Below are 23028 nucleotides of genomic sequence, written 5' to 3'. Positions count from 1 at the left end.
AGGAACCTTTAACACCCTTCATTAACGCATTATTTATTGGATTATTTCTAGAAACTTTCCTGGTTATATAAGTTGAAAAGACATGATTTCTGTTCCTCAAATATTTTCTTTAAATGATTGTTCCTGTTGTTAATAGTTTATTTTGTCTTAAATTGAAGAAAGCTTGTAATGCCTTTGTTTGATAAAAGACGAGAAACAAAATATTTCTTCCGGAACTTGAGTCTTAAATTCAAATGAAATTGAAATATCAAATTTTAGGTTCTGTTTGCTCGATTTTGGAAATATGCATTTTCCTAAAACTGAGAAATTAATATTTTCCAAGTATATTGCCGAATATTCCCATTCGAATGTGGACATGAATACGTCAATTCTTTGAAAGTGATTATAAGTAAAATGATACTAACTCTTCCGTATTCTTTAAAATAAAAACTATTTAAAAACATTCATTTACATTTTTCTCGAATCCTCTGACTTGCAGTTAACTAGTTGTACTATTCACCCTATGATATAATCTCTCTCTATATATATAAAGAACAGCGGAAGCATTATTACTGTCAGATCTCACTATTCTTTTTTCTTTGTCTTTGGCATTTATTGACAGGAAATTGTTTATCATTTAAATGTCCCTTACTAATATGAATTTTAAACAAACAGAAGATATGTCTAAATGAGCCTAAATTATCGAATTTATTATTCTATTTGAATTCTAACTTAATAAAGGTGGAATGTCTAGATAGGAAATTACACTTTAAAATGAAAAATAAATAAATAAGTAATGATCTCCTTAAAAATTCTATTGTAGTAATTTTTTAAAAAATAAATAAAACAGAATTATTTTCACTTTCAAAACGGAGACAAAAATAATTTTGAAACAATAGTTTTTATTTTCTAGCAGAAAAAAATTAAAGCCCATCTAACTACTTGTTAAAGATGTTATCATCCATGATTTTCCGCAAGAAAGATTTTTGTCTATAGGTTTCAAAGTTCATTCAGCAACTAAAAGAATATGCAGCTGTCAACTACAAATTTGCCTTTCATTAACCGGAAATGAAATTGGGGAGTTATGAGGCGGTAGTGCGTTTCCTCATAAGTGAACATAAGTGACATGAAAACTCGAGGAAAATGTCGCAGAAAATGAAGCAAATCGCTCAAAGCAACTTTTTCACTTACTCACATCTAATGACTAAACTTGATAAAGATTTTTCACTCGGTTGATGATGTATACGTTGTTGTTGTTTTATGTCATGACATGTTTACTCACCTTAATGCTATTTTATCTCAAAAAAAATGACTTTTTTATTTAATTTGGTAATGTTTTCTTTATGCCTTGAAGGCAGGACTTAGCATAAATTTATCTTCTGGAAAATATGAAAATGCTAAATAATTCACATATTTTAAAATGCGTAACATTTAAATGTGCCATATGATATCCAGTCATAAAATTTTTTCCGTGATTAACTGGTCAGATCTTAACCAATTAGACTATAGTTCATTAAATTTTAAGCAGACCTCAGATATACAGAAAATTACCGCATACACCAGCATTTGAAATTGGAAAGCTGACTCTGTAAGATTTTATATTATAAAATATTTCATATTTCTGTAATAAAAAAAAATAAAAAAAGACCCCCAAAAACACGATTTCGAGAAAATAGAAATAAATTTTTAAAATATGGTTAAAAAACAGGCTGAATGACTTCAAATAGCTTTACCAAAATTTGATTGAAATGGACTTATTAAATTAAAAAGAAAGAAATAATTAGAGGTGAACCTGTTACAATTATTAGCTTCTCAATTCTTGACTCTTTGAAAAATTTCAATACATTAAATTTTGAACAAACATAGCTTAAAGATATAAAATACTACGGGTACTGTGTCAAAAAAGAAGGCCGCGGTGGCTTGATGGAGTCCGGATTCGAGATTCGATTGCATCAATAAACTGGCATGTAACAGGGTTGGACGTGCATTAAATCCATCAGTGCCAAATGGCCACCCGCTAGCCTTTCGCGGAACACTAAAGAGAAGGACACCGTCTCTGGTATCGTCGCCGTCATCTGACTACAGTTAAAAATTCCATGGTCAATCCCAACAAGCCCTAGTGCTGCTTAAAAATGGGGCGTTAATATAACCATACTAAACTGTGCTCCAATATAAGGGATACAAATTATGTTACCTAAATAGTAGAAAGGGGGAAATGATGAAACGATTTAGTAACAAAATTTATATAGATAAACTAAATTTTTCATACTTTTTATTAGAAAAAAAGGAAGTGTTATTTTTGTTATTTCATAGTACAAGTTTGAAAATATTAATTCATTTGATTGTTAACTGACTATTATGTTTCTAAATGTTTATTACTTGAATTAAAAGAGAGAGATAGAAACATTTCTTCTAAACGAAGTAAAATAACTCCAAATTTTAAAAATGAAATAAAATAAAGAATGAACGTACAACTTAATTTAATAATGAAAATAAATAAAATGTCAACTTGCAATCTGAAGACACAGACAATGTTTCTATTAAGCTTGATTTACAGCTTCAAGTTTCGGCCTGCCATAAATTTTGTAAATATATATATGCAGAATAAACGAATTAATGTTAAATGCATAAAAAGCAGCCATGAGACACAATGTTTTTACATACTGTTTTTTTACATGAGGGATTGAATGTTTAATGAAATTTATTAATACATGAAGATTTTCGGGCTAAACCATTCCGACTTTCCCTAGATATTAGCAAGAACACACATTTAAATCTATTGAGTATAGGAAAAAAAGTTTTAAAAAATGTAGATTGAATGGCAAGGAATAACTTGTGAATTTAAATTTTTGAAATATTGAACTGCGTACGTCATCTGTCAATAATTAAATGATAAAGAACCTGACGATAATTATAATAAGGAAATCTGGAAGCAAATGGAAAATCATTCTAAAAATATATAGGAATAAGCTTGACACCCGATCAACTGATGACTATCTTCTTCAGTGCACTGTTTTTTAATTCAATAGCTGACCATTTCGTATATTAGGTGTAAAAAAGGATTCTTAATTCAGAACTATCAGATTCTTAAGTTATTTAAAAGTAGCGATTCAAGTCGGTAATTTCCACTCAACTCATCGGTAATTTCGGTAAAGTCGGTAATTTCCACTCAAACTCATACTGATTTTTTATTTTGTTTAACTCAAATCTCATCTAATTTGTTAAAGATTAGATTTTTTCTGTTTGTGCTCTAAACTTTTCCTTTCTTTTCAATTTTTATCATAACATTTAAAACTCATTTACATTTGTTTTTCTATTGTTAAAGATAATATTACTGGTTCAGCTTATCTCATTTTTTAAGAAAATTTATCGAGACAGTTAAATCTTAATGGCTTAAAAATACTCAAAGTTATCTGTTTATAAATTTCTCTCTTGAAACAAAACGTCCAGAAATTTATCCTCATTAAGCTTTTCTTTCAGCAATACTAATACAGCACAACACCAGTACATAAAATCGGAGTAATATACATTTTCCCTTTAGATTTTACTACTTATTTTGATTTTGTCTGGAATAATGTAGCATTATTTGGGATCCAAATTATAGTAAGAAAATTCAAATTGTTGAGCGTATTCAAACCAGTTCCTTGCGGTATTTGTTTTACAAGAAAAATGGATTTTATTCTCAAGATATATCTTTTTCATGTCTGCATGATACGTTTAATTTGCCTAGTTTGTGTTTTAGACGAGTTATTCCCTGTATTCTTTTCTTTTATAAGGTTTCCCATTGTTCGATCAATTGCACTGATATTTTTTGTTCCATAAACTTCGCTGTTCCTGTAAGACCTTTAAGGAACCAGAATACTTTTCCTAATGTTTATTCTAAATTTAACTATAATAAAATGTTCACTTTATATAAATTTTATGACTTTTAACAGGATCTCCGGAAAAGTTGACATTCATCATATGACTGCAAGCGTTTTCAAAGCGATTTGTTCTCAACTATTATCTACTTGAGCTTACTTCTTTTATATTGACTTCATCAATTTTTTTTAAATTATTGAATACACATTATTTTTAACTATATATATTGTCATATTTATGTGTACTCATATATCTGTGTTGATATTGTGCTTCGATGTGTTTTACTTTTTGACTCTCGCTAGCTGTTTGTATATGGTTTAGAGCTTAGTAATTCTTTATTCTTTGCTGCTCCTTTTTTATGTGTGTCTTAATTTTTTTTTGTGGCTGTTGTTTCTTGTGTATTTTTAATGCCATAGAGTCAATTTCTGTAGTGTGCTTATTTCAAATAAATAAATTACCCTTCTTTTATGAACCTGTTTTTAACATTTCTTTTTCATTTAAAATACCTTTTGCCCCTGGCCCCCTCTCCCGATTAAGTTTAACAAGAAGAGTATACGATTGGGCTTTTGTAAGCACCCAATTATCATGTATTAATTGTTCAAAATATAAAAATGTTTTGTTTCTACTATTTTTATAAGTATAATTTTGATTTTTGTATGTAATTTTAGAATAGAATGCAGAAAAACGTTATAAAATTTAAGAATAAGAATAACTAAACAAATTTGTTTCAAAAATTAGTGTAAATGCAGTTAATATTTATCACTATTAAAATTTCATTTAAAATTTTTATTCTGAATAAAGATTAAATTTTGACTATAATTCAAATATCATATTAATAAGTGATTATTTTATGGAAAAGAATAATTAATATACTGATAAAAATATTTTTAATTCCTCATTTAAGTTGAAATATTTGATCAAAAATATGCAAAATTATGCTGCAATTATCACCACAGATAAAGCATGACAATAATAGCAAACAAGTTGTGTTGAATAATTTGGGTGTTATTTTCTCGAAATTGGCTAATGCAACGTTTGATTATTTTAAACTGTGAGCATCTTAATACACTATTAATATACTAAGTGTATTAGCATGCTACAATCCATGCCCTCCCATTTAACGAAAATTTTAATTTATGTTATTTATTATGAAATAACGTTTAATGCTATTGAGAATTAAATTATGCCTGTTTTATCTGACATAAGTTCAAAATCATGAAAAATATATGTACTGGGCTCTCAACAATTCGGAACCTACAAATCATATCTATGCTATAAACAAAGTGGGAAGTTGTCAGTGAACTTGATTCATAGAAAACAATAAAGTGCTGCTCGGTTTTAATATTTTATATTGCAATATCTGCTATATATTATCTAGCACTTTGCATAATTTTGTATATTAATTAATATTTATTGAAATAATCCTAAAATTTTTTATTAAAAAGTTATTTTTTAAAAAACTTTTTAATCCGGCTTTGTGTTTATCCATTAACCTTCTGGTTTGATATCGGCCGAATCACCGATAGCCTCTTGCATATATATTTGTAGAAAAGAACGAAAACTGTCAAATTTAAATGAATTAAATAAAAAATGAATGATATGATTTCCCTTAAAATATTAGCATGTTATAATAATTTGATGCTGGAGACAGTTAATGTTAGTAAATTTACCAAAAAAACCAAGTAAGTTTACCAAAATTATAATAAATTAACTAAAATGAAAAAAATTACAGTCTACAAAATCTAGGCTTTCTTAAGAAAATTGAAACGTAGTAACATTTACATTTTTTATTCAATCTGCATTCATAATAAGAATTTAAATGCATTAAAATATGCTAAATATACTGAATTGCACCCAAATACTTCATTCCAAAAGATAAAAAGCATGAAATTTTTTTTAAAAAAAATCATTTATTCTTTATGAAAGATATTAATTTTTAAAATGTTTGTTTTCTGCTAAAAATTACAACTTCTTTTTTTGTTACAGAAAATAGCAAATAAAAATTTAATATTTTATTGAAATTTACTCTGTGAAGAAGAGCAACAAAATCTTTATATATGTCGAACTTGAAAGCTACAGTTAAATCAAGATTTGTTATAAGAAATAAAAACGTCATTAAATCAACAGAACGAAAGTTTTTTTTATTGATATGCAATTTAAACATATTCTCTGGGAACTTTAAATAAAAAATAATACTTAAAATGCTCCTTTAATTAAAACTTCAAAAAAAAACCAATTCATTATTGAGAAATCTGTTTTCAGTTCCTTACAGTTTATATTTGTAAAACTAAATAATGTAATTGCTGGCATTTTAAACTCAAAATATATTTTTTACGAAACACATTGAACTATTTTTGATTAAAATTTATTTCGTATCAATTTGTCTTTTGTAATGATTGCATCAGTTTTTGATGAATAATTTCTTTCTCTGTCATTCTGCAAGATTTCATCATCATAATGTAATTTTCAAAGCTGTTTATCAAATTGACAATTGTCGTTTGATATTATTCAGTCATGCGTTTCACCAATTTTAACTCTATAGTTAACCACTGAAAAGGCAAAAAATCCATTATTCTATCTCTAATATAAATCAATATTTTAAATAATCATTGTTGTAGAATGATTCAAAAGTCAAATAATAAAAAATACCAATTTTTAAAATGGATTTACCGTGAGCAACACAGTTTGAAACCACTTAGTTTTGCAATCTTTAAAAATGTGTCCATTTTTTTTTTCTCTGTTATTGTCTGTCAACCCCTTTCTATGTCAAATTACAATTACGCGAGGAATAACTTGGATTTCTCATTTTGCAATTCTAAAGTATATTCTCGTTTTTTCTAATATACTTTATAAAATGAGGACATTTTTCTAGAAGATTCTTTAATTTTTCTCTCTGAAAGCTTCACATTAAGCCAGTTTACCTCTTTAGAATGTTAAAAAAATTCATGCATTTTTTTAAGTAATTAGTTGTATATATATGTTTATTTTTATATATTTGAAAATATACTTTCAACATCAATTCACATTTTCTGAATAGCATATTTCTGCATACACATTTATTTATTATGAAACATATATATTTATTCATTCGTACCTGTTAAGAATTAAAGAATTCTACAGAAAAAGAAAAAAAAAGAGCAGTTGTAGAATAAAATTTAATATGTGACGAATTCTTACAATTGCACTATTCATCATTTTTCTATATATGACCTTAATAACTTGTCATACCTTGAAAGAGGATAAAAATGGAAAATTTAATATTAATTGATTATAAATGTCAAAAAAAATCAGTTATTCATCCAGTTTGATAGAAATAATCATCATTGAAAGGATATTATTTATTTTTACTCAAAGTGTTATAAACTTTATAAAAAAATAGCATTTCAAAAGTTTATCGATGTCAAATGAACCCATAATTTAAGGATCATTGTTTAACAAATATAAATTCTTCGGAGTTTACAAAGGATTCGATCTCCTGCTTTTACAGCGTTTCAGAACAAGGCAAATAAAAATTATATTCCATTTTTAACAGAACGAAAATGAAAAAGAGTTTCCACCAACATTTAATATTTTAATATCATTTGATTTAAAATATAAAATGTCAATAAAATTATTTTCACCAACATTTTTTTAATATCGTTTGGTGTTTTCATAAATACGCCTAGACAGTTTTTTTTTTTTGTTTTTTTTTTGCTTTATACAATTTTTTCTTAGTTTGTATTGGCTCTTTGATTTTTTTGTATCCTTTGGAGGAAAAAGTGATCAAGTTATTGAAAACCTTTTTTTTTTTTTTTGGTTATTCAGTCTGCTCTAACTGCTTTGTTTTCCATCCCACCAACACCAAAGAATGAATATTAGACAGGCAGTTCTGTAAATAAGTAGGGCGAGCTATACTTGCATTTCCTGTTCCACCAAATGGAGTTCCAGTTTCAATTTTTTTATTTATTAAAATATGAGAAAAACAACGTGAGTGAAAGGATTTCACACGTGAATATTTATTTTTTTCTTTTTGTGGCATCATAAGAAACTCCAATTCACTTTCTACGGTGATAATCTTACGTAATAATTTTGTCACTCTTTATACTTCGAAATTTGAATGCAAATTAGCCTTATAAATTTAAACTAGTTGCAATTAAACGTAAAAAAATTCAATAATAAAATAAAAATGTATTTTGAAATTTAAGTATTTAATATTTAGAAATGAAACGTGTATTTTTAAAAAAAATGTAGAATAAAAAGATTGCAATGCATATTTTTTGTCTTCAGAAATCTGATTTAATTAAATCCTTAGAGTGAAAACCAGTGGTCAAAAGAATACCTAATTTCGAATAGTGAATGAAATAAATTTCAAATTTTTTTCATAGAATGAAAAAAAGTTACAGATCTGAAAGTTAAAGAAAAAATAGTCAAACAATTATTAATGCAAACGCAATTATATCATTATTGAATAATGCAATAACAATCACGATAAATAAATGTCGATTCTAAAGGGTGTAAAAATTCAACAGCAGCTAACAATTATAAAAAATAATTTATTACTAGCTCATTTGATATATATATATAGAAAGTAAGTTATCGATGATGAATATTTTTTATTTGATGTGAATTTTATTCGCTTTCTTTTATACCCTTTATGTTCTTAATTGTATATCACAGATATCTTTGTTATGGCTAATGGCTATAATTTGGTTAAGGCTTCTCTTTCTTTTCATAACACTTTCAGCGGAGATAAATATCATGTACACTTTAGAATGACCCAAAAGCATCTACGTTCCATCTCTTAATCACTAAATATTTTTTATTTTGCATATGTATGCAAAGCAGGTGTAATCATAATTAGGAATTGTATCATGCATATTGTCGGCTTTTTTTTTATTTCTATTTGTACATGCAAAGTATGAAATCGTCCGAAAATTGTCTGTCTCGGCTTGACAAACTGATATATGGTATCTTTATTTTCAATTATTTGCAAACTTATATCATTCTACAGTTATTAAATCATCAGCAAATAAATGTTATTCAGCTCTGTAACTACTATTACTTTTTCAGAAAATAACTGCTTTTCTGTGACATAATTAATATAAATTCACTAAAAAACAAAGCTATATAAAACCTAAGTTTCTTTGGAATTTTAAAATTTGGTTACCGATGTGGAATTGAAATAGAAAGTGGCGGAAAACATTCCTTCCTTACATTCCTTCTTTTTTGCCCGAAGCAATAATGTATGTCAATCAGTAATTTAAACAAACCTTTTTTCTGTTATGTGCTCCAAAACAGAAAGGAAAGATACTGATATCACATTCATCATTGTCACTGGTAATCATTTTTCTAATCCTGAATAAGAATAATTGTTCTGATAATTGTTCGGAAGTATAGATCGTTTAAAATTATGCTGTTGAATTTATAAAATATTTAACAAATCGATGTTGCTGTTGAAGGAAAAGGCATATATTTCAGGCTGCCAGGATTTAATGACAAAACGGTTTTCATATTAAAATGAGTTCAATTAAATTTATTTTAAGAAATAAAATGTCATAAAAATTTTCATTATGAGAAGAAATAATAGAAGCATAAATAGATTTCAACCATAATAAAAAAAAGATAAAAAGTGCAAAATTTTTACATTATTAAATAATATTAAATATCATTATTCGTAAGTGGAATCTGACGATGATACTAAGAAAAAACGTATTGCTTACTAAATATTTAATTCTCTGGGAAATGTTATAACAATTGTACATTGAAGATATAATTTTCTTAATGTGTCAGATTGTAGGTCACAGAAGAAATATTATTAGTAAGTAAAATTCTAAAATGTAATTAAAATCATCACATGAAGTAATACAATGAATTTAAACAACATTATTGAAAAATACTTCCTACATTAAATGGGATTTTTTTTTTGAGTATTTCTTGATTTATAATTTATAATCAGAGATAGCATGGAGTCTTGGAATCAAATTTTTCTCAAATTTACTTCCGTATAATGCCATTTAAATGGAACAAAATTTTCCAAAATTATTCATTTAATTAATAATTTAATTCTGAAGAATATTAAATTATTGTATTCTTGTACAAAATACACAGATGTACAAACTATCAAAATTCTTTCTCATAGAGAAACGGATTACAAAATTAAAGTTAAATTAAAGTACGCAAAAAAACCTTCTTTAATATCATAAAACTGTGAATTAAAATGTTATAGAAACAATACAGTTATTGACTGATACAATAAAAACTGAGAACAATGCATATTTGCAGAATTAAACTCATATTCCTCAGGTTATTTATTGAATTGTTCAACTTTATATAACAAAGATTTATTTACGAAGTAGGAAAATATTTTCTGGCAAGGTAAAAAAAAATCGTCTGTCACTTGAAGCAAAGCGGTTTTGCAAAGCATATGCAACGTTATAATTCTCATTTCGCCACGATTGCCATTGTTAGGTTTTTTTGCCTGAAGCTTTGAGTAAGTATTCATAAATTATATAGGAAGTGTTAAAGCAACGAAAAAGTTTAAAAAGTAATTGAATAAAGAAAAAAAAAACTAATTGACTTGATTTTCCGCTCTGAACTATGATGACGTGTGATAGACATAATTAAAGTAATTTTGTATAATTTGTCAAAATTGTATCCATTATTTGTTTTAAGTAATGTAATTTTATGTAAAAATTGAGAATAGAAATCCTGAATAGTGTATAAAAAATAAATTTCTGAATATGTCATCATTAAGAAAAATTCGCCACTCCAATAAAATATTCAAGAAATGTAGAAGACAATGTCAACAAAATCAGGATGGTGAAAGTTTTTGTAGATTTTACTGCATATCAAAATTATATTTAAATGTATGTTATTATCTCTACTTCTCTATAATTTCAGTATAAATATTTAACCTAATAAATAATCAAATGTGATTAAACTTAAGCGTTACATTCAATCAAATATTCTCAACATTCATCGTAATAAATTACCTTCAATTATGGAAAAGTTACTTTTTTTCACAAACGATTTTTTTATTGTTGCTTTGATTTCTTCATTTATAACATTTTCTAATTATAAGTTTGAAATAATTTTTTCGAAGAATTCAATCTTATTGCTTCAAAATTTACAAATTTCTAGTCTGATTTCTGCTTATATTTTCTATATTTTCCAGTCAGAAAATAAATATTTTCTTTTTCATTAAAATCACGACATTCTGGAAACCTGAAATCTCAGGAATATTTCAGAGTTTCTATAGCAGAGGTCATTTAGTAGCTTAATTTTAAATAAAGGGAATAGGTAAAAATTTATTTAATGATTTCTTCCAACGCGATTAGTTTAATTAATCTCGTGATTTTATTTTTACTAAGGGAACACTAAGAGCTATATTGAGATGCACATCGTGATATTGAATGGTGGTCAGATGACGAGGGCGACACCTGCTTTTCCAATGTGAATAACACCACCAAGGTAAAGAATTGTAATAATTTAAAATTTATGTAATATTTTAATATGGTGATGTTTATAGGCTGGCACACTATTTTTAATTGCAACATTATCATATTAATACTCTGAGAATAACAGCTTTCAGATACGGCAGATAATTGTTTCTTGGGTAATAGGGGCTCATTCTTCCTTCGTTATAATTTTATTTTATAATTTTAATAAAAAAATTTCTCTAACTTTAACTAAGCTTTTAAAACATTTTAGTTTATTTTGCAACCAGACTTTTTATTGTTTTATTTTTCTGCGTTACCTAAGAGCGTTAAGACAATATTAAATTCATTTCCTTTGTGCAATTTATTACTACTTTATAATTAAGAATAAGAATGAAAAAAAATTTAAAAAAAAACAGATCGATCATGCATGAACTTTCAGTACAAAATTATAAATACCTCATAATTTTTTTCATACGATTTCATGATATTTCAAACCTTACTTTTTATTAAGATCACTATTAGTTGGAAAAAATCAAAATATTTAATATTTTTGACAGTAAAACTGGCTTCCTGAAGTGCATGTAAAAATTTGTCCACTAAAAATTTATGTTTTAATTTTTTAAAGGGTGAAATAAAACAAAAAGTACAAAATTTCAAAAGTTTCTTTTTGTTTCATTTCATAACACAGGAAATGCAGTGCACGTTCAAATAATGTATCTGCCGCCACATTATTGCATAAAATATTTTATTGAATATTTTATGCAATTTTAGAATTTGGCTGTAAAGATTTCGTATCCAAAATCATACGTCTGTGATTACTTTTTTGAAAAAAAAAATTATTTTTAATCTTTTCACCCAGATTTCAGAAAAGCAGCAACTTCGAAAATCATAAAATTCTAGATGTGAAAATTTGAATTTTTTAAAACTATTTCCTTTGCATACATCTTGAATATGAGAAAATCAAAATGAAATCCAAGCAAATAGGAAATATTTCCCTTCTTTAAGGGAATAAATTATAAAAACAGTGTGAAGATATTTTAATAGACAGTAGACTGCCATCTGTAATATTATCCTGAATATTTATTAATTGAAAGGGAACTTACATTTTAAATCTGAATTTATTATTATTGTCCCAAATAAAGAAGAGGAAACTCTACCCTATCTTTCCCTATTCCAGAAAGTCTGCATCTAATTGAATAACATTCGTAAAATAACTATGCAAATACAACTTTATAACATTCTGATAATATCATGGTACTATCTTTATTATTTACGAAGTTCCATTCTAAATTCTGAATATATAATAAAAAAGCAATGATAAGTATCAAAATATGTGCATAATAGAATCCAGTAACAAGTGATAATAGATGAAATTGGATAAGAATAGATTATGACAAAGAATATGTATCTGAGTTTTTAAAATAAAAATTATTACTAATGTTCATTTCCGGATTCAGAAACCCTCCTCGCTTCTGCGCATGCGGCAAGAGCAGGCCATTTCGTTTAAAAAAAAAAAGAGGGTGGGAGGTTGAGAGGAAAGATGAAACGAGAAGATATTACATTTAGCAATAAGGTAAATTCATATTATTCGTGGAATCAGGAGACTTAATAAATGCTCATCTTTCTACGTGCCATCCCTTGCCGAAGTACAATCATCAAATGCTAGTCTCGGGATCCTGAAGCGAACAGTATAATAAACTCAATGTTTAAAATTCGAATTTAATGGTACATACTCCCTTTCTTCTTATTATTATTTAATGTCAAGCGCAGCATTGCTATATTTACTCATTTTACATAATTCCTTTCTAATTCTTTTTATTAATTAATGCCAAAAACAATATGAATGTATTTAGACATGGTACTTGCTTCTTTTCTTCTTCTTCTTATTATTTAATGTTAAGCACAGTATTGCTGTATTTACTCAAGATAAATACTTTTTTCTTCTTATTATTATTTAATGTCTAGCATACTGTTTCGGTATTTACTCAGGGTGCATTCTTCCTTTCTGCTTATTATTATTTAATGCAAGCACAGTATTGCTATATTTACTCATAATACATACGTTTTGTACTTCTTATTATTATTTAATGTCAAGCACAGTATTGTATTTACTCTTGGTATATACTTCCTTTTTTCTTCTCCTTCTTCTTATTTAATGTCACGGACAGTATTGCTGTATTTACTCATGGTAGATACTTCCTTTCTTCTTCTTCTTATTATTATTTAATGTCAAGCATAGTACTACTGTATCTACTCAGGGTAGAGACTTCCTTTCTTCTTCTTATTATTATTATTTAATGTCAAGCATAGTACTACTGTATTTACTCAGGGTAGATATTTCCTTTCTTCTTCCTCTTATTATTATTTAAAGCCAAGCATACTGTTTCGGTATTTACTCAGGGTGCATTCTTAATTTCTGCTTATTATTATTTAATGCAAGCACAGTATTGCTATATTTACTCATAATACATACGTTTTGTTCTTCTTATTATCATTTAATGTCAAGCACAGTATTGTATTTACTCTTGGTATATACTTCCTTTTTTCTTCTCCTTCTTCTTATTTAATGTCACGGACAGTATTGCTGTATTTACTCATGGTAGATACTTCCTTTCTTCTTCTTATTATTATTATTTAATGTCAAGCATAGTACTACTGTATCTACTCAGGGTAGAGACTTCCTTTCTTCTTCTTATTATTATTATTTAATGTCAAGCATAGTACTACTGTATTTACTCAGGGTAGATATTTCCTTTCTTCTTCCTCTTATTATTATTTAAAGCCAAGCATACTGTTTCGGTATTTACTCAGGGTGCATTCTTAATTTCTGCTTATTATTATTTAATGCAAGCACAGTATTGCTATATTTACTCATAATACATACGTTTTGTTCTTCTTATTATCATTTAATGTCAAGCACAGTATTGTATTTACTCTTGGTATATACTTCCTTTTTTCTTCTCCTTCTTCTTATTTAATGTCACGGACAGTATTGCTGTATTTACTCATGGTAGATACTTCCTTTCTTCTTCTTATTATTATTATTTAATGTCAAGCATAGTACTACTGTATCTACTCAGGGTAGAGACTTCCTTTCTTCTTCTTCTTATTATTATTTAATGTCAAGCATAGTACTACTGTATTTACTCAGGGTAGATACTTCCTTTCTTCTTCTTATTATTATTATTTAATGTCAAGCATAGTACTACTGTATTTACTCAGGGTAGATACTTCCTTTCTTCTTCCTCTTATTATTATTTAAAGCCAAGCATAGTACAGCTGTATTTACTCATGCAATCAAGTACATGAATCTATGAAAACAAACATGAAATAAACGTACATGTTTCTTTGAAAACAAACATTTTCGAAAGAAACATATGGTTACTCGCAATGAATTTCTCTACTTAAAACGAATGCCCAAACAATAGTTCCAGTGATAACATTACGCATCTAATTTTTCAACTATGATAGTATCTTTTGGACAACTTTTCAAAGAGTAATTATCTTTGTCTTTGAATTCAAAGGTCATTGTGAAATACTATGTGTTTTGTCTTACCTCAAAGCGTTCTAGACTTTTTATCGCATACTTCCTGTGATCTAGTTTCATAATAAGATTGATCCTGTATTGCGCTTTCCTGATTGTATCTATCGTGTTTTGTTAAAACTTTTTTATACTTTGTTATGTTTTAAAGGAGTCTGGGAATCATGGAACAAACTTAATTTAAAATCTTAATCTTAATAAGTGATTAAAAGTTTCTTTCATTACTAAAAATTAAACATCCTAAAAAATATTTTGTTAATTTAGATTTAGAAATACCAAAAATTGAAAGCATCCAACTTGAAGTTTTTACTGCATTTAACGGTTTATTAGTATTTGTATTTTTGATAATGATAATTGGTATTTAATTGTTCAGGAAATAAAATTCGTATCGTCTGATCAATTCTTATTGAATCTATTTTCCATTTCTTTCTGTGTTTTATTTTGTCTTTTTTTAAAAAAATTAATCAGTGATTGAAAGGTATCTCAAAGCAGATATATTTAAAATATTCAGCATAAGAATTACTTTTATGCAAGTATTTTAAGTATGTTTACTTCAGTTATCTTCCATATCCCTAAGATCATTCGAGTTCATGTACCTCGGAATACTAGAGCATCCAATTTTCTCTTTCAAAAATAAGAAAAATTCCTTATCTCAACTCAAAAACCGCAATCACTGTTCATGTTCTTAAGGGGAATATTATGCAAATGAGGATCCAGTTCCATCGATAGCTATTAAATAAACGTATGTCTTTAGAGACTTTTGAGAAACCCACCCCGTTCCTTTCCCCAAACATATCTGAGTGAGCATATTTAGCGAACAAATCACGCACCTCGGGTATTCAATCAATCACACTTAACAAGAGGGAGGGGAAATTTCGAAGTGACATCTGGTCTTTCTGGCGCATGTCGTAATTTTGTTGAAAGAGCATTTGGGTCCTTTCAATACTGATAGAGTTAATGACTTAGATATTAAAATTAATTATTCTATAGGAAACAAATTTAAAATATATATATGTAGAAATTTCAAATCATGAAAATGAAAGTAAAATTAAGTAATGCACAATTAAGTTAATCTTTGTCATAATCCAAGACCATAAAGTCAGCTAGAAAGAATATCGGAGTACAAGACAGAAAATTTCTATGCCAATATTACCAGTCGAGAAAAATTTATAACTCGCTAAATTAAAATAAAAAAAACTAACCACTAAATAGTATGCATTTATGAGTATTATTCGTTTAATTCGTCAGATTTAGGGTTAGGTAAAATTCGTTTTTCATGTTAGGGTTTTGTTTTGTTTTTGTTTGTCTTATTATTAATCTCACTATAGTGAGTAATTTATATCGAGATAGAAGAATCTTATTGTAAATTAAGGGAATCCCACCAGAATTTCAATGGACTTGTATTCCAGAATATTACTCTCTGAAACACTTGATGTGTCGCTTTCAGTATCAGCAATGGATTAGTACTGTGTAGACATATTTAGCCTTTTTAAAGAAAGCACAAATTCAACTCCGAACTTTAAAGAGAAGATGATTTAATATTTTAAATTATAATCTGTACGTACTGTCATTCACTCCATCCATTGAATCAGATGTGCTATTAACATATGGATAAAAAAAAAACAAAAAAAAAAACTTGAGATTATGAATTATAACCATCGGCCTGAAAATTCAACATTTGTCAGAAAGCCTTTATATATATATAGAAGTCTTTATTTGTCAATGTGATTAAAAAAAACTGTGAATATTTTAGAACAAATCCTAGACTGAAATGTGTATTCATTTTTTTTTTCAGGAGAAAAAGAAGAAGAGGAATCTAAGAGCCCGAGGATAAAAATAAATTTAATTAATCAAAAACAAATTCAATAATTCACATCAGTTTAAAAAGTGAAATTAATATGAAAACAATTTTCTCCGGAAAAAACATAAAACAGAATTTTGACAAAAATAACTATCTTTTACAATCTCGGTGTTTCTTTGAAATATTAAAATAAAAAAATAACATATTTAAGCGATAAAGCATTTAAAGGAGAAATCTAGCATTTCAATTAGACATTTATTATTCATTTTACAAGAATATTTGAAATTTGTGATACGCAAAGATTGAATCACGTTATCAGTCATGATATCGTTTTAGAATTGACAAATTTAATAATTCTGATCTGAAGAAAGATTAATTTTTTGACTTATTACTTCCTTTATGTTTAGAGGGTGAATTTTAATTTTTGTAACGATTCAACAACGTATAATAAAGATCCTTCAGATATGATGATAAGTTCTGTGTGCTTAATTTGAAAAATAATCAAATATATTACCTAATAACCCGTATATTTAATAATTTCATTACTTGAAGGGGAGCTAAACATGCAATTTTGTAAATATTAAAGTTGCTAAAACTATGTTTTATCGAAACACAATTTTAAAAGAACGATTTGAAACTCCCAAGAGTTATAAATTAGCCTGGTGAAATAATAAGAAAGAAATTATTCGAAAGAAAAAGAAAGGGTCATGGAATTTTAAGTACGAATATTCATTTGAAAGTTTACAAAATTCAGATAAAATTTCGACTTTGAAAATGATGAAATATATGTCTAATATATATTTAAGACAGATATTTCGTTATTTTGATAACAATATTAGACAAAATTCTACAAAAGCATTCTGAAATATCGATAGAACTCATTCCTCTTAATTAAGCAGAAAGTTGTAAAAAATGTTATATTAATTAAATAAACGGAAATTTGTTGATGATAATTCGTAGATTAAGTTCTATATTCGTAGATGATCAACATGAAGTGATAAAGCTGTATTTTTAAAAATTAATTCAAATAAAAAGTAATATATTTTGCATTAAAGTGATAAACGAAAGTTTGAACTTGAATATATTTTATAAATGATATTTTACAATTATGAGGTTAATATTAACACAAGTTTCACTTAATATTTCCTGGTATTTTGAACTTTCAAAATCAGTCTACTAATTTAACAAGAGAGATCACTTAGACTAACCAACTTAATGTTCTACTTTGTTATTCAATTCAACAAATTAATGTGAATATTGCCGGGCGTCCTGGCCTAAGGGTAGCTCGTCTTCCCCGTGATCTAGGCGTACCGGGTTCGAGTCCTGGTATGGACATGGTTGTTCTCTTCCTTGTGCTCTCTCTTTGAGGCGCGGGAATGAGCTCCCTTGTATAAAGGAATTGTGCAAGCGAGTACGTGTGTGCTGTCTTCGTTTGAGCTAGAAGTCAGACTTCTGCCCTCGGGTGCTTAGGGATCTTTACACTCAAAAGCTACTGCTCAAAAATTTGGCTTAAAATAGTCACACGACAAAAAAAAATTGTGAATGTCGTTGTTTAGCTAATATTTCCTTACATAGCGGAACAAATATAAGTCAATAATAAAAGAAATAAGAGAGATTTGAAACCCTAATTCAGGAGGCGACGCATGATAATGTTCTAACGCTGATACATCTTTTTTTTTTTTTTTAATTATAGAACTGATTCAACTTTTTTTTCACTCTATTTGATATCATGAAATGCAATTAATATCGTTACAACATGCTCGTCTATAAATATCGATATGAAACCAAGAAAAATATTGTAGCAAAATATATTTTTTAAAAATGAAAAAAATGTACTAAAACTGGAGGAAAAAAATCATGTACAGATAAAACTGATACAACATATTTTAATTGTATAATTTATAAAATTTTAAAATGATGTCAAAAATGTAATTGCGCAGTAATAGGCTCTAACATTATTGAGGGAAAACATATTAATACAGAAATATATTAATCCATTAAAACAAATTAAAATTTTGATAACTCCATTCCTAATAAATGCCTACTACTCATAAAAGAGTCAAATGTTAAAGTTGATAGTTCTGCGTCCAATTATTTGTCATGTAAAATGTCTTAAAGTAATTTATCATCGTGCAGTTATAGCATCACGTATATCACCTGACGCAATATACAGATTATATCTTATTCTATAAACATTATTAGTTTATCTGAAATTATTGTTTCAAATTGTTTAACCTGCATAATGTCATATTTATAGTTACAAGAACTAGATAACACAAATACACTCTAATTTTAAGAAAAGTTTTTAAAACTATTTTAAAGCATATTGAAATGAATGGATATAGGATACTTATATTCCCTTCTACTAATATATTGATTCTAAAAAAATTTTAAAGCTTCACTTATACGCTTATATTTGCATTATCCTCAATAAATCTAGTTCTTCCATCTTAAAGCAGCACCCAAGTAAGCAAATAATTTTTTTTTTCATATTTCTGCATATTTTTCTCATAAATCATTTAGATGAAGAGGAAATAGTTTCCACTATATGAAAGGAGAACGTAAGTCATATCAAGAGATTTCTTTTATTTTAGAATAATATTTTTTGAAGAAGATATGCTAGAAGAAGATTATTTATGATTCGTCTAATCATAATTTTGCATTAAAGCTCAGGTGTTACTTGTATGATTCGTGTAATTCGTGCATTTCATTTCTTCTAATGCGCTAAATTTCAGTTAAATAGTATTGATATCTATAAATTCGAGAGTAAGAAATAACGCCGAGTACACCTTAATTTTTGTTTAAAAAAACTTTAAAACTCTTAAACACAGGCAAGTAAAATACCGTAAGCTGGAGTAAAAAAGAAAGTTGCTTTATATTTTTTTCACCCGATATGCTATAATAGACCAATGTAAGAAAAGAAATCATTAAAAAAATAGGCAAAGATTTAATAATTTGTGAAGCACGTAGAAAATAGTAGAATACTTTTTTCCTGCGTGATATACTTTTTCCTTTTAATATTTACTTCGTCTTTTTTAAATCTCTAGTCCATTTTTATTTTCGATTTACCATGGTTTATTATATATATTTTTAAACAATTACTTGTATTCAATCTCAGCTTTTATATCACATTCTTTCCGCATTGATTTATTTATCTAGCATTTAGGGTGAAAATAGTATTTCTTTTCTTTATTTAATTGATCAACTTAATTGATCTGTTTGCAGAAAATTCTATTATTCCTTTTGTGAGCCACATTAATTTCATTCCCTAATAAGCTATTAACGCGGTCGAATGAAGTGTTTTTAAATCTGTTCTCCATTTATTTTCCACCTTTAAAATTATTTTACGATATATATACATACACACATATAACTACTAATTACTAAACACTATAATAAAGGAAGAAGAAGATGGTAGAACAAAGTAGTTAATGCATTAATGGTTCGCCAGGGAATGGAATCAATGTGGAAGGCCAAAAAAATTAAAGAACTGTTTGTAAATACACATAGATTCCAATAAACACACACACATAAAGTAAATCGCTTTTGTTAGGGGTAATATATTTAATTATATAAAATATTATTTTTAATCCTTTTTATTTTTGTTTGCATAAACTATGCTTGGATTTCGATAAATTCGAATCGAGTTATATTCAATCGGATGATTTTCTTCGTCAGCTAATATATTTTGTTTACTAAAGTTAATTTCCATGTGGTTAATATTTGGATAGATATGCCAAAATTATTTCTACTCAATTGAAGTGTAATATTTTTGGTAAAACGATTTAAAATATGTAATTTAATCAGAAAAGCATAACCTGCCATGTAATATTCATCAACTCCGCATCACAAGAATGTCCGCGTGATACTCTACCAGTGTCAAATTTTATATTTTTAACAAGAAACGTTATTTGCTTTGGCTCTTTAACAGCCAAATTTCATTATCGGCATAAATTTTGGTTCTTTACAATTTCTGTTCAGATGTTTTCAGATTTAAATCAATGAAATATATTTCCAATAATTGTTAACCCTCATTTTTGTATAATTATTATTCAATATTTGTAATTCTACAGGATTTCAATTTGAAAATTTCAAACAAACTTAGTGCGATCTGTTGTTAATGTGCACATAAGAAAACAAGCATATTTTTAAAAATTCTTTGTTTATGAAAGGTATTGAATATTTTATATTTTCAACCCTCTATTCATAACTTTCTCTTTTTACTGAACTATAAATTATAATTTTGAAAAATATCAGATTTAAATGAAGAATGAAGTTGGTATGTTCAATACTTTTTTTCAGATATGAATATGTTTTCCGTTTCATGAAAAGTAATTCATTGAATACATTTAAAATGACAATGTGTGCTTTAATGTAATTGATGTGTTTCGTGTGCTGTTAATTAGAGACAAATTTCTCTTGTTTTACAAAGATTATATATTTCATTTATATGGGGAATAATTACAATCTATTTTTTTTTATTTTATTCATTCGTATTTTGTGATTTCTGTTACCAACATTATTTTCGCGTAGCCCTAACATGTATATAGTATATTCCTATGTGCGTAACTAACCGTAAACAGATTGCAAACTTCACATTTAGGCTACACAAATAAAAAAATGAAAGGTATACTAATTTTGAAATTAACTCCAAATATGATGATTAATAAACCATTACATTTACCGTCTTTATCAATTGGGCGATTAACATTTCAACAAAAAGTTGATATTTTAAAATCAATTTGAAAACTTGAGCATTTTTTTTCTTTATTCAATGAATAATTTGTAAATATTAAAAAAAATTCTAAAAAAGAGAATCGTCTTTTTCAAATAAACTTTCTAAAATTACAGATAGTTTAATTTAATATCAAAACAAAGGTTGAATTTAAGCATGTAACTATCTTTTTCCATTCAAACAGAAAACAGAGAAATAAGCATTAATTTTACATAAAAGAGACAAATATATAAATTATCGATAAATGAGAAGAAATTATTTTTCAGTTTACAATTCTATTTCAGAATTATTGTTTATATTATCGTTTGGCAGAAAGGAATTAAAATCAGCTGAAATTAAGGAATCGGTAAAATTGGGATTCAATAGTTGCATTTAGTTTAATAATAACTTATTACAATATATTCTTTTCAATTTACCTTTTTTTATTTTTCTAATTGCAATTATTTGCAGAAAAAAAATTTATTATTATTTTTAATTTAAATGTTTATTTCAAATCAAAATTGTGTGATCTCCTATCATATATTACAAATATAGGAAAATTTCCACCTTATATTATTTTCATTATATTTAACGCTTGATACTTTTCACTACAAAATTTTCGCAATTCATTGCACTTAATATAATTGTATAAAATATTGTAAAAATTTATCTTTAATTGGAATCTTATTCAATAGCAATACAGAAAAACGAAATGAAAGCTATAAAAAACTGCCTATATTTCAATAAAATTTTGTAAATATTCAATATTTTATAGGTTTATCAACTGCAAATAAATCAGAAATTTTTACACTTCAAAAAATAATTGATGCAAATGAATATAAATTAAGAATTACTTTTAATTTGAAATACAGAATAATAAAGTTATAGTCATTTATAATAATAAATCAAAATGATATAATAATAATTAGTATTTATAGATAAAGAAAAAAATTCGCACCATGAGAGGTAAAATACGATACTGAAAAACACAAGTTTCATTTAATTTTGATTTATAATTTTTGTAATAAATATCATCAAAGTAATACATTTCTTTATATTTTTTATAATTTCAATTATTCCATGACTCATCAACTAAATATTTTAAAATTTAAGTGAATAATGGCATATGAAGTTAATACAACAATATATATACAAAGAAAATGAAAATAAAAATTGATTATATTAATGTCTAAAGTTGGGATATTTGTCATTTAAAATATAAAATAAATTTGAGAAAGTTGTAAAAGGGCATGACTTACTTACTTTATAAAATTCCCAGCTGAAATCCTTAAAGTGCTGTGTGCTCAACTTTCTATGCTATGAACCTACACAGACGCCTGCTGTCACACTTTATAAGAGAAGAGATGGAAAGGTAATCATTTTTCCCGCTCCTACTTCCAGACGAGATCTTTTTGTTCCCGAAGATTTGTTTATTTATTTTTTTTACAGATTCTGACGTCAGAGAGGACTTCCCTCAAACCAGTTTCTGCTACCACCTCACGTGTTTCCGAAAAAGCGACCTCAGTGACTCACAAAAAAAAGAATTTTCCTTTCTAGCCTTTGGCAACTCGAAAGAAGGGGGAAAAATCGTTTGCTTATTTCTTTTCTCCTTTTGTTACGAAAAAATCTTTTCAAAAATAAAGTGGCCTTTAAATGGTTAGATTACCTGCTAAAGTGGACAATTCTTTGAGCCGGAATTGGCTAGTTTACGAAG

The 23028-nt window shown here is 26.8% G+C and overlaps 1 protein-coding gene across 2 annotated transcripts in view; it reads right to left on the bottom strand.

Annotated features, from left to right (window-relative positions):
* The window catches only part of LOC129976248 (retinaldehyde-binding protein 1-like), a 56630-nt gene extending 33895 nt beyond the window's left edge, over nucleotides 1–22735 (bottom strand). Inside the window, exon 1 of one of the 2 annotated variants that reach the window (XM_056089728.1) lies at nucleotides 22578–22735. The gene's annotated coding sequence lies outside the window, so the exon portion shown is untranslated. Of the gene's footprint in view, nucleotides 1–22573 lie in introns of both variants that reach the window. The other variant, XM_056089729.1, reaches the window with a different exon arrangement.
* Between the last annotated feature and the right edge of the window lie 293 nt (nucleotides 22736–23028).

The sequence above is a fragment of the Argiope bruennichi genome, chromosome 7, assembly GCF_947563725.1.
Source record: "Argiope bruennichi chromosome 7, qqArgBrue1.1, whole genome shotgun sequence".
Lineage (NCBI taxonomy): Eukaryota > Metazoa > Arthropoda > Arachnida > Araneae > Araneidae > Argiope > Argiope bruennichi.
The sequence above is the reverse complement of the archived record's forward strand: the minus strand, read 5'-3'. Positions and strand labels throughout refer to the sequence as shown.